Source organism: Zootermopsis nevadensis, unplaced genomic scaffold (assembly GCF_977971745.1).
Source record: "Zootermopsis nevadensis isolate Lab colony 2312 unplaced genomic scaffold, Znev_1.0 Znev_ptg000028l, whole genome shotgun sequence".
Taxonomy (NCBI): domain Eukaryota; kingdom Metazoa; phylum Arthropoda; class Insecta; order Blattodea; family Termopsidae; genus Zootermopsis; species Zootermopsis nevadensis.
In genome coordinates this window covers 14581417-14595390 of record NW_028259160.1, presented here as the reverse complement: position 1 = coordinate 14595390, position 13974 = coordinate 14581417, and the positions used below count along the sequence as shown (strand labels likewise).

Here is a 13974-nt window from a genome sequence, read left to right as displayed (position 1 = left end):
ATTACACATTTTCTGTTCCTTATAAAAACATTTGTGTTAACATTTATTTTCTTCTGGACTTCTGCAATCATACACACGATGCAGATTTTTAAAAAGTACTGTTCTGTAAAAGGTGGCAATTCGTGGAAGAACTTACTGTCACCCTCAAGATGAAGGAATACGTTCCTCTGAAACGTCGGCCAATTTGTACCAAAAGACACGGTTCTACTGAAACCCAGAAAACAGCCATCTTCAAAGATAAAAAATGTTGGGATGATGAAGCTTCTGCGTGAACAATCTTTAATGACGGGATGACCGGCTGAAACACATGAGTGAAGTCCGTATATAAAAAGAGTGAACGTTCCGCACCATCGACGCCCGTTGCCAACTTTGAAACACTACAAAATCACAATGGAGCCGTTTCGTTGCTTTTCTTGGTTCCAGCTCTCAGAAGTGGGCCTCAGACCACTCTGAGAACAGTCAATCTAGAACGTTACTGCTTAAACTTCCTAATTTTAAAATTCTGAGTCAGTTCCGGGCAGTCCTATGCTTTCCCTTACTCGGCACGGACACAATGAATGCCCCTGAACTGGCATGTCGCAACAGCTGCACTTCCTGGTGACTATGACGTCATGGACCACCGACGTGTAGGGTCCAAATATATTAAATATCCTTGCAGCCAGTCACATTCCGAGCGCTCATTCGCACTGATAATTCCAAAATAAACGTTGGTGAAAAGAGCAGGTTTCTGGGGTACCTCGAAATACAGGCCGGTTAATGTAATAACCAATCTTTCTCCAACTGCTGGTCGGAATAACAGAAAATAGATTTAAACAAAATTATAAACTGCAACTTCATATATAAGAGCATGATTAAGCTTAGCAAAGTCAACAAAATCTTCATTGGACACGATCCTGAGCCAATTCCACCGCCTCCCATCCACACAGCTTCTTTGCCCATTATAAGTTTTAACGTTAACATCTGATTTTCTCGGTCTTCCAATTGGCAGCTTTACAGGAGATTTCTCCATCAAAATTCTGTACGCATTTTGTCTCATTCGAATTACGTAAGACCGCTTCCAATCAGGATGACGATAAGATGCAGACCTAACATGCGGCCTGCATTATACCGCTTATGTTCAAAATCTGCCGTAAGAGAATCTTTTTAAAAAGTCGAATAAGCCACACAAGGTTCTGCCCACGTATTCTGTACGCCGTGCCGCTCAGCCCAATTCACCAACGACTGGACGTCCTTGTGATATTTATTAGCATGGATATTATTCAACACGAATTACGTCATTCTGATGTAGCAAATACTGTATGTGGAGTAATGACGTCACTTCGCCTCAAAGAGGGAGCAACATCCTAATTACTAGACATTTAGGAAAGTTAGCAGCCGCCTGTAAACGCTACAGAAAGGCAAGATATAAAATGAAGTTAAAAGAACTAATTGAAGCGAACAAGAAAGGTTCGCGATTAAGTAAGCGGTTTAACCTCAATGTTTACAAACGATGCCACTGTAAAATCCAGTTGAAACACTACAGGCCCCACCTATGTGAAACATTCCATGGACAACCACAATTTGGCAGCTTCGCGTGCCATATATTCGGAATATTAGTTCAGAAAACGATTCAATACTGAATACTGGATCCTGGTATGTTCAACTGCCAGGAATTTTGTATTTTAATACACAAATAGTTGGTTCCTGTACTCAGAATATTCTCCGATGTCCGGCAAAATACGTTTTAATTCCTGCTACCAGAGGGCGAAAAGCTTAACCCGAAGAGAATTAAAATCCTCCCGGGGGATCAACAGCGTCAAAGTTGAGTTAAAAGTCAACGTCAACAAATTCAGAATATTTATTCGGGGACGTCCGAAAAAATAAGTTTTAATTAATGTAACCAGAGACGCAGAAAGCGTACTCCGTGATTAAAACTAAAATCCTCAAAGTTGAGTTAAAAACCAAAGTTTCAGAGACCTGCTGTCTCCATCTACCGAGTCGATCTATGCAACAGGTCTCCGAAACGTTACTTTAACTGGACCACTGCGAGCTTGCAACAAGTTTAGAGCATTTATTGCCCGTGAAAGCTTCAAAGTTAGGCCAAATCCCTTATGTTGATTTCGAGACTTTACTTATAAATTAAATAGAAACGTTTATTACACCTTTAAAAATTCGGATACACATTCAATTAGCGTAAGTATGGAAAAAGCCTAAAACTTCAACAGCAAAAAAAAAATTTACCGCCACTGAAAACCCGTGTATATAACGTGGTGTGTTTTAAGATATTATGTTGCCAGAAGAATCCACGTGAAATATGAACCTAACCCCGACCCACAAGAATAAAAGTCTACAGCGACGAAACCGGTCCCGCCCAAATCACCCCACACTGGTGCTCCAATGGGAGACCCTGCCCAACTTATCTCGGGCACGATCAACATCGAGTCATCAGGGTAAATACTAGATAAAGATATGAACAGCAACAAGTTACAGCCCGTGCTCTCTTGCTTGGAGTCATACGAAAATAAAGACTTCACCCTCGTGGTTACGCAAATACCCTGTTCAGACTAATATTTTAGGCGAAGATGACGACAAAGCCTATTACGACGAGGAATCTGACCACGCGCAGACACAAGGAGAACTGACTTTTTTTTGCGTGTTCTTTGAAAATCATATACTGAAAGCCCCGAGTCTCATTTGCCTGTCCGTTTCTCCGTCAGCAACTTTCAACACCAAAACCACTTTACGAATTTGGGTCCAATATGGCAAAACGTCGTCCGGATACATTTCGTGCCTTCAATACATCAACCAAAATCTTCACACAGCCGCGTCACGTAACAGACGGCAAGCCCACAGTGAAATCATACCTGCTTCCTAATTGCATCACATCATTGCCAGATGCTCTCTTGATGTCATGTCACGTGGGCATGACGTCACTAGTCATACGTGCGCAAGGAATGACCTCCGACCTCGTAACACTTTTCAACAGCAAAGAAACCTGGTCATTTGAAACTTTCAGGAGCAACAAATCAACGGTTTGATCACATCGCTCATTTCCATTTCCCAAGGGACGATGCAGTAACACCAAATATCCAACGAAAGCTCAAGACTTGTCTCAGTCTTACACACCAATTCACGAAATCTGACTTAATTTCATATTTGCCCACGAACACGCCGGCAATTCGTGTGGCAGGTGTGGACAGGTGAGCACAGAGTTCCAACCGCCGTTAAGTCTGTCCGTATACTTTTACTCGGTGAAGGAACTACGGGCAATTTTAGTTTACCCCCAAAATGAAATGGGTAGCAGTGGAAAATGTTACGAATACAAACTCCCGAATACTTGCTCAAATTCTGCAACACACCTTGTTCGTCAACAATCATCGCCCTGATGACGGAGGCAGCATGACTTCTGAAACAACAATCCACAAGGCAGCCATCTTCAGACTCAGCCGTGAAAACCTCAAATCCTACATATGCGAAGTAAATCACTAGTTCGCCGGTAAGGCGAAGTGCAAGGGCACAATCGGTCGTCGTCCATTCGGCATTACGATGACCACCTACAATGCCTCTGACTTAAGGTGCGAACCTAGGACGACCAACAACTGGTTGACACACCACACGACCACGCCCTGTTCTTCTTCATTACATGTAAAAGTTTAACGATCTTCTGTTGTTTGCAATGATGTAGGATACACGTTTAATATTTCAAGATGCGTTACAAAAAACCCTACCGCGTAAATTAACAAAGCGGTCTAATTACAGTAAAACATTGCTAGAGGAATTAAATATTTATGTTTCAGAAAGATTTCCGTGTCTAAGGGAGGTGCACGGCTTTACATAAAAGAAATAATGTTTTACTATGCACACCCCCCACGCGTGTTTTTCAAATAACCTCCCAATACCGAAATATTTTATAAAAAACAGATATCTGCATAAGTAAGGGATCGGGGTGACCTCAGTCACACCCACATGAGTCGTATGGCGATCGGTCGCCTACGAGACACGCAAGCAGCAGGAACGGATTCCCGTACAAAGAAAAGTTCGAAGACTGGGAGAAAAAGTGTTTTAATGCCGTGCGGACTCTCGGTATATGTCAATATTTCGGAGAACCATGCTGTCTCCTTCAGGGCTGAAATGGCAATGCTGCAAAGTGGGTTGGATGATGAATAAGGGGATTAAATCTATCACAAAGCTCTACTGCGGCAATTACGACACACAAATCACAGTTCTTTCCTTGTTTCCTTCTTGCTCTATTTCTTCTGCCTTCTGAGGCCCCAAATCGTCAATGTCATCAATTACAAAAATCACTCGTCTTTGGGCCGATCCAAATTAATCTGTTACAAGACTATTATTTCTCTTTAACATCCTGCTTTCCTTATCAACTACGTCGAACTGTTCGCGGTGCAAACGTGTGACGCCATGTTTCGGTGACAAATATGAAGACAACTTGTCACTCCACAAATTTCAATTCCTACGTCACAATAACTCACAAAACCGACAAGTTTTGCATCGGCATCGTCGTTTAAACAAAATGTCCCGTCAGACCGTTGCTTGTTTGAAGCTTCCGTCACGAGTCGAATAATCCCTGTGCGCATGCTCTGTCTGGTCTTGCGATGGAGTCACTTTCTGTTTTCATGACTGACTGCTCTGCAAAGAGCTGTGTGTAGCTCCCCACCTCAGAAGATCCAACGACCGCCTTTGCTTTGCGCCAAGGACCTACCAGTAAAGTATGACGGATGTCGAATGGCTAGTTCAGTTTCAAGAAAATCGGTCAATTATTGTATACAACTGTTGTCCAGAAATGAAACCGCAAACGGACAAACACAGCTACTTTAAAAGTTCTGAAAGAATAATCTGATTCCAAAGGAGATTATAAAGTTCAGGGGCTCTATTTGAATCTGCCGATCGATGCGAAGGCAGTTTGTGCCATTGCAGTCTATAATTCACAATCGCACGATCTCACTGCGGGTAGATACTAAAACAACATTCAGAGACTATGCACCTTCACATTAAAACGACACTGCTTGCACGTTTATGCTATGCTTGGGAGAACGAGTCTGTTCTTTGTTATCACACTGTCTACAGTATAAATTAATTAATACCCCGTTATTTCTTGGAATTAATGTTAATCTTCCATGCCCTTTTTCGGTCCCCTTAGTGGCCGCTTTCCAAGACATTTCATCGCCTAAATTCGGTAAGCATTTTTCTTTTCCTTCGTGCTGAAGAAATGCTCAGCCTCTTAAAGACTTCGTTATGCCAACAAACGACCGGTACAAAAAACGAAGGTCTTCGCTGTCTAACATCAAACATGACCACAGTTTCCAACATTTATCCCTTCAGAGTCCAACCAAGGCGGAAAAAAAATGCGAATGTATACACATACTTATCTCAAGGTTACAGAGTTTTGGTAAACAGACGAGATAATTTTAGACTAAAAAGATCTACAAGTTACAGCTGTTTCAGATACTTTCAAAAACCTGTGACTTCGTTGCTGAAACCTGGTTTCGTATCACGTTCATACATCCACTTAGTTTTATCAGTAACTTCTTCCAAGCCAATCCCTTTCCTGCCGTATAGGAGAGAAGCGTTAGAGGAATGCGCAATTCGATAAGAACAATTATGCAATTACTTAATTTTCGATAGTCTCCACGTCATATAAAATACTAGTATCCAAGAGAGAAGGAACGCACGTAAGTTCTTGCTCAACTTCTCGTTCTGTTCCACCCACAATCTTCACGCTTACCAACGCCGAACCTTGACTGAACCACTACTCATTTAGCACAAATTAACACCACCATCATCATCATCAATATTTCCATTACAGTGTCCACCCAAGATAAGTTCTTGGAGAGTTGTAACGGTTGCTTCTTTTGGAAACTGTAATTACATTTCAGCGCATTTTATGAACAGAGCTGTCGACAAAGCAGTCGCCTCCCTTCACGCACGGCATCACCCTGTGCGTGCTACATTTAACTCAGTTTCCATCAGTTTGTCCGGGCAAATTCACGCAAGTACCGCCTTCTTCCAAATCCTTACCTACACACCAACGATGTCCATTTCTCCCAATCCATTCGACGACAAACTCCAAAGCTGAAACAGCGTCGTGGGATCAAACACTGCTACAGTCCACGACTGTAATCTTGAGACTTGCAAGGAATGCAGGAAGTCCGTAGCGTTAAAGGCAGACGCTACCTTTCCTCCTCCACCCCGCAAGTCACAAGATTACAGTCGTGGACTGTACACGCCCTCTCCGTGTGTGCTTATGGGACCACGCCCCCCTCCCCAAGCGACAGAGACTGTCGACATGACAATTTACCAATTACTTGAAACAGACGACCTGGGTTTGACCCTTCACAATTACTTATGACGTCACTTGTATTTAATAGCCTTGATGAGCCATGAAGGTTAGTCAACTCTCAAGACAGAGCCGTACATCTGCACGTTCCTTATCTAAAGCACCGAAAACAGGGATTGACATGAAATATACACCCACAGAAAATGTTAAAAATAAATGTTGCCTATCCCAATGGTCTAGCGGTTAGAACGCTCGCCTTGTAATCCTGGGGTCTCGGGTTCGATTAACGGCGGTGCCCGAATTTATAACTTGTGTTGGGCAAGGCCGTGGTCTAGGCAACACGGAGTTTTCCTCCGGGGGCTTCTCCGGTTTCTCCGTGGCATCCCAACAATTACTCCATTCACACACAGAAGAAGGCAATGGCAAACCACTTCTGGATCATCTGCCAAGAACGTATATGAACAGGTCCCAGTCCGAGAAAAGGATGGAAGGATCCTGTTCATATGGACCTGTCGTCAGACAGAACACTAAATAATATTAATAATAATCCCAATGATATATAATTATTATGTAACCGCACTGCATGTTTGAGAACTAAATAAGAGTTACATCAGTCAGCAGCATGCTTCTCCTATCTAGCTTTCAACATTCTGGTCTTTCTGTGTACAGTAAATGATTCATCGACTGATAACCCTGCTACAAGCTTGTCAACGAGCGATAGTGGCACCACACACAACTGTCTCATAACTCAATTATACAGAACCCAGCGGGATAAGAAAAAGAATCCAACCTTATGTCCTGTGACAATTCATACGATTTTTTACTGAAATGCGCGTCTCGTTTTAAAACTTCAGCTAGTTTTCGAGACATGCTAGGCATAAAAATTCCAAGTCAAAGAATTTTGTCGAGCAAGTTTTTTTTATTTGGTTTCGTCTAATTCATTTTAAGGCTAAACAATTACACAAGAAGGCCCACCCGTGCTCACCGCAAGAGCCTCTGTCTTCGACACAAAGCACAAAAGTGCTCTCAGAATGCCTAATGCACAAACTCTTCCTTGCAGTTGGTCCCATGAGCACTCGAAACGTTTATTTCATTACATCAGCTTTAATCTTATTTATTTATTCCGAATATCAATATTGGCGAGTCCAGGTCTAGTCGACATCACGAAACGCCACTGGTACCAACATTAACTTTAACTGTTCGTTGTCTTGACGACACGGCACCATCCTATTAAATTTATGACATAAGCAAATCAGCTGTAAATCATTTCTGGGTAGATTTAAGCTCGCTACATAGATTTTGAATGCCGGTTTCAAGCAGCTGTAACTACCGATGCAGATCTACGTTTACAATATCCAACAACTCTGAACTGTTCAGCATACGCACAAGCAAGTATGTACAATAAACGTTGCAAAAAAAAAAAGTATTTTAACATTCTTCCCCTTGCGCAAGGAATGCAACTCGCAGTGCGCAGCTGTGGATTTGGTTGCGGCAAACAGCAATCTTCACTCACCAGAATTCACAAAGGCGAACACAAAACCAGGCGGGTACACATCTCAGCTGATCGGACGAGTACGTATGAAATAAAGTTGCGTTGTCCAATACCACAAAAAGCTGAAACCTGTACAACCATTCCTCACATTCACATTCACTACCACTACCTACATCACACTGAGGACGCACTGGAATATCCGGGAATACAGCTGAAATTTCATCCAGGCTTTACCCAGCATTTCGGAGGGGTAGAATGACGTCATAGGAGGAGGAATGAATCACGTGGTTATGCGCCTGAGTATGCGGCAAAAATAAAGCGAAATGCGTCGCGTATTACGTTCTTGGACACGCCTACTTCCTTAATAAAAGTTTTGAAAAACGTCTCTTCCTACCTTAACTTAAACGAACGCACGTCCGTCTTAATAAAGTGAGAACGATCATCGAGATCTACCCATTGATTTCCGAAATTAAAACACGTGGACAGACGTTATGCTCTTCGACAAAATAAATAATTCACTTGCAGGACCAAAGGTTAAACAACCCTAAAAGCCGGAGAATAAATGCAACACTTATTTGAAGAACCAGGAATAATTCGCCACGCCACCAACACCTTACAATTTTTCGACAACGCATTACTAAATTCTTCTTATCCGTGTTAAGAATTACTATTTAGAAACACTTTCCGAACTACTAAGGTTACATGGATGTCAGTCACGTAAATGGCAGGGCAAATACAGAAGTCGACAGTCGCCTATTTACGAAAAGTTAACTGCAAAGGTATGCCACGTGCACGTGAGTGTATTACCGGCAACAATCCCTGGTCCCGGAATGTAATTCCCTTATTATGGCCGCTAACAGATCAGTCCCGCAAAAATCTGCTGCCCAAACACACAAACAACAAGCGTTTTCCTATCAGACCCACCACCTACAGGAAAATCTACCTAGATGCTTTACGTCGGCCTCAATTCGTCCCGAGAACCCGCAGTTCCCCACCTCAGGGGACCGCGGAGCTGAAACCAGAATAGAAGATATCCCTCTGTGGCCGTCGATATCTAAACAGCCAGATAAGCAAAGTTGCAAAAACTGTTCAAAGAACACCCTAGGCGAACAAGGTACAAAACGAGTTCGGTTCCTGCCTGGCAAACGCAAGGATTTCTCACTTTGCAACCGCGGCCAGACTGGCTCTAGAACCCGCCAAGCCTCTCATCCGAAGGGCACAGGGAGTTCACCATCCACATCTTCAAAGAATAACAAGTTTCAATTTTTTTAATCGACACTGATTAATTTTACGGTGGAAATTAATTATTAAAACAGAAACACGTTTTCAATCAGGGCTGTCCTTGACAAATGGTATCAATAATCTGGGGTAATGAAACGTCTGGTTGGCCTAGTAGTAGCCACTGACTGCAGACTACAACGATCAATAGAAAGTAACTCAGCACGTAGCTCAGATGCGCAGCGGGCCCGCTAGTAAGCGCCCTCTCGGGTTATGACAGATCAATTCAGACATCACAACGAGGGCTTATTTCTCTGCGACATCCTATTTTCTTTCCAAGCCAACTGCGGCGATGTTATATTACGCGATAATTTTAATTTGATATGAGGTGGGGTTTAACTCCTTTTCGTGTTCTGTCACGCGACTACGAGGTCATCTCCATCTCTTAACACTGGCAGCAATAGATTTCTACACGCAATAAATGAACATGAAATTGGGATTCAAAACATCAAAAAACGAGACGAGGGTAAAGCGCTGAATGTCCGACTCTCGTTTACCTCGCGGGCCGTCCTTTAAAGAAATGGCGATTGCAGCTGAAACCAAGGACATCACTAGCGTAAACCAATCGTGTTACCATGGAGATGCAGCAAATATTGACACAGCGTTGATTCGAATGCAATCTTAAGCAGGAACAACAAACAGCATGTAACGACGTTACAAAATGATGGACAACACCTTCAGCAGAATTAGATCACAATGCTGGACCTACTAAAAGCCGAGCGTTTATGACGTACATTTAAAAAAACAACACTTTGAGACATCATGAGACAAATAACGATCGTCGTGCGCTAGTGTCTCCAGTAAGTCCGACTAAACTGAATGCTAGCAGACATGTATTCGTCACGCATAAACCAGCTGACGACACTGCTTTCAATCAATTGGATTCAAACCTGGACAAAGTACGGGTGATACTTACGAATTAGAAAAGAAGATAAAGATTAAAAACCAAAGTATAAAGATGAGAAAAATAAAGTCTCGAGCATACTACATGTTTCAGAGATGTTAAAGACATTTTATCACCTTGGAAAGATAAAGAAGTGAAATCCACTCTCTCCTTAAACATCTCATCATCCGTAACTCTTTTCACGCTGTTTTTCATTAGAAAGAAATAGTCTTTTGTTCGTGCGCATTCACGGTAGCCTAACGCAGCATCTCGGAGCGTCTCGAGTGATCAAGAAACCGTCGACTTTCATGGAAGCCGTTGGTTCGTCGTCATGTTTAAAAAAAAAAACTGCCACATGAATCCAGTAACACCTGTTTCAATATTCAGCTCCAGTCTACATCTAAATATATCAAGTGGTCTGTTTTTGGATTTTCCGACTAAAATTCTCATTTCTATCTCTTGTCCTCCACTATAATATTTCGTCAACGGTATAAACAGTGAAGCTCCTATTAATTATGCAGTGTTCTCCACACTAACTTTACTTTCTCCCTCTTAGATCCAAACTTTCTTCTCGGCACCTTTCCCACACAAAACAGATAAAATTATATTTCTATACATTTTAACCCGTACGTTTTTGAAAGACGGCGGGAAAACAAAACATTCTGATGGTAATTAAAGCAAGCAATCCCTCGATTTAATATAAATTTTAATGTCTTCGTTAATGTAATTCTGATGTCACTGTTCCCGAATATTTAAACATTGACATTTTCAAAGGATTTACGGTACATCTTTGGTTTAATTTTAACCGTCTAATCACAATAAAATATTTTATTAAATATTAAAATATTATTATTACAATTAACATTTAATATTTAAAATATTTAAAATATATTAAAATGATGCTCTTTCTATCGAAATGTTCGATTTACAATTAGAGCATCATCGAACATTTCGATAGAAAGAGCATCATTTTAATATATTTTAAATATTAAATGTTAATTGTAATAATAATATTTTAATATTTAATAAAATATTTTGTGATTAGACGGTTAAAATTAAACAATTATAATCATCACAATATGACGCAACATTATCATCTCAGGTATATCTTTTATATCATGATTCTGCAATGTACTATACTGACAAAGCAAAATATATACTTTCTTTCGACACTTCTAGACCAACATTCTAATACAGCGTCTGTGTTTTCATGTTACCAGCCAACAAATTAATAATCAGTGTAGACAAGATGACGAGTCCTATTCAATCAAATCCCTTCAGACTTCCTTGCGCATTCCCAGTGGCGACTGAATTACGGCGAATGTTAAGTATACACAATCATATAAAAACGAAAGCACGCTACTCAGTCTGAAAGCAGGTGGTCCTTCAAAGACAGGCAGACGGAACGATACTCGGATTTACAAGAGGCTAAGCGTACGGAGAAATTATTTGCAATTCCATCACAAACGAAAACTGTTCATATTGCTAGGCATTGTATGTGTACTGTTAACTTCATATAGTTCCAAAATGAAAAACTGATTCAAAGCGTATTCCACGGTCAATACAATTTATGTCTTTAAGCATGCCACTTACTGATGAATGTGTGTACAAACTTGTAAGTGCAGTGAAGTCAAGCGTTAATACGGAACTCACAGAGGAAGTACTGTCTGCATCTTAACTGTCATCAATTAATCAACCTCAGCCGCGGGGCCTCGTAATTTAACTCTGCTAATCGCCGCTGAAAGGGAAATACACATCCGCCCCCCAATCAGAAATCGCTAAGAACCGCACAACGAAAGGCATTTCTCTGAGCTATTTCAAATGTTCTTTCACGAAAGGTCAACCAAAAGGTTAAATTCAGTCAGAGAAGACTTAACGATTTCCACCCCCAAAAAACCACACAAACTGGTGATCTATATTACTTACCCCCGTCAAAGAGTCCCCACGCTGATTTATCTTCAAGAAACAGACGTTGAAAGTCTGGAAACAAGAAAACTGAGGTTAGTGTTACATCGTTGGAGAAGTAAAAGAGAGCGTCGTCGCATTGGAGACGCCGTGACGCTCCAGCTGAGCGCATTGTTACGTCTCGGCGATCAATAGACATTCGGCCTGTACTACCGCAGTCAAAAACATGCACCTGTCTATAGCTACTGCGGTTAAAAACGCATTGTTAACTAACGCCACCCCCCCCCCCCCAACCATCGTATCCTTTATTTTCAAAACCAGAAACACGCACGCACACATGGGGCATAGGGCAGTCCCTATTTATATGTCCTTTTCTACACGCGTCATGAAGTTTACAGGTGCCTTCAATTCTGTGTGTCAACTGGGGAATTTGCAGAAGGACTCCTTGAACCAACGGCAACAATAAAGTGTACTACGTGGTTAGTATCCTGAAATTTCTGAAACATCATTATTTACTACAAACGCGGTGATGATAGTTTGATTAGAATTACATAATATTACGAATCTATTCCTCTAAAGTAAAGGTGAAATGTTTCTCGTGCCTTCGCAGTTATTGTTACAATTTAACGAACCAATAAATAAAACATTACACGAACATTACGTTCGTAAGAATTAGACACACCTTTAAGAAACTCTGATATCATACGGGCATGGTTAGTGTGTGTCATTATTTTCCTTATATGCCAAGGTTGGAAGATTCATGGTTGATCCTTACATCCAGTACCACACTTCATGAAACAAAAGAACGGTCACTGTCTATTCATACCGCGCGCATTTCATGGATTTCGCGCAAGGAAGCAAAGAAACGAGTTCTCTGATTACGGGAAGACGTGTCATGCCTAGCGGGACGTCGGAAAATCCACATTTAAACGAATACGACTCTGTCTGTGCTGATTGTTCTTTTACGGGCCCGATAATGTGTATGTCGGATGCTGGAAATTAAATGTATTGGTTCCCTTGTCTCGTAAATAGTGTGCCAAGTCGCTGACCCCACGGTGTTATGCTCCACTGATTCTCCCAGCCCTTCCTCTGCCTTGATCTTGTCACCTGCCTACTGGTAGAAACATGGCGACTCTCCTGGAGACTGCAACAGCTTTACTATGCAGCAACAGGTGAAAAGAATACTGGAGTAGGTGCCCCAGAACCTACATGAATTAATCAATTACTTTTTAATGGTTCCACAGTTTAATAAAACCAATATGTTTTAATTATCTATACACGGTGCACAGCTAACATCGATACGACTGCTAAACCAAAAAATTGTTTTGACACAACTAAGAGCTCCCATGTCGCGTAATTAAGTTGACAATCACGAGAGACGACAGGGGTGGACCACAGCACGCACACAGAAACGAGAAATGGCACAAAATGCTTCTCAAAAAAAAAATTAGGCGAAGAGAAAAACTGCAGATATACGCGTGTATATGAGAGGATAATATTAAAGCAGATATTAGAAAAATTAGTGTGAAAGTAAGATTGGAATTAGCAGGCACAGAATTAAGTCTTACTGAGAACGTTGATGAACACAGCAATGAGTCTTTGAGTCCCACAAAATTGGTGGATTTCTTGATTAATGATTCTATACAGTGGAGTTAATATTCAATGTTGTAACTTCCAACGTTCATTCCAATGCACAGAAAACGGCACTCACATTCCGGAGACATTTAACAAAACGTTCCTAGAGTCGGTTTACTTCCTCCTGATTAACAACTTTTACAGTTTGGGTAAAATGTAAACAAAGATTGAAGTTCTCTGCGCCAAGCGGCAGTTGCTTCACCACCGACGAAACAAGCCCTGATACTAGTTAGACGGGAGAAAATCCCTGCCCCTGTCGAGAAGCGAACCTCGGTAGTCCAGCCCCGCATCCAGTCACTATAATGACTGATCTAACCAGGCTCATTTTACAATTTAGCCGACGGAAAGAGGCCACACCCTGGCAAGATGACAAGATGAGAGAGAGGCAGCGACTGTAACAGCTGCTTTTTGTATGCCTGCTGAAACTGTCACCATCTGAAAGTCATTCAATGGCTGATCTGTAAGTTAACGGCACTGTATCAACTACCGGACTTATTTAGCGAAAATGGG

General features: G+C 41.5%; 1 protein-coding gene across 12 annotated transcripts in view; it reads right to left on the bottom strand.

Moving 5' to 3' along the window:
* beta-Spec (spectrin beta chain) overlaps positions 1-13974 on the bottom strand; it is a 65153-nt gene that overhangs the window by 47697 nt on the left and 3482 nt on the right. For 10 of the 12 annotated variants that reach the window (XM_022070144.2, XM_022070151.2, XM_022070149.2 and 7 more), the window contains exon 2: positions 11851-11904. The exons of 1 other annotated variant lie outside the window; for it this stretch is intronic. The gene's annotated coding sequence lies outside the window, so the exon portion shown is untranslated. Of the gene's footprint in view, positions 1-7784; positions 7929-11850; positions 11905-13974 lie in introns of those variants that run through there. One more of the 12 variants, XM_022070147.2, reaches the window with a different exon arrangement.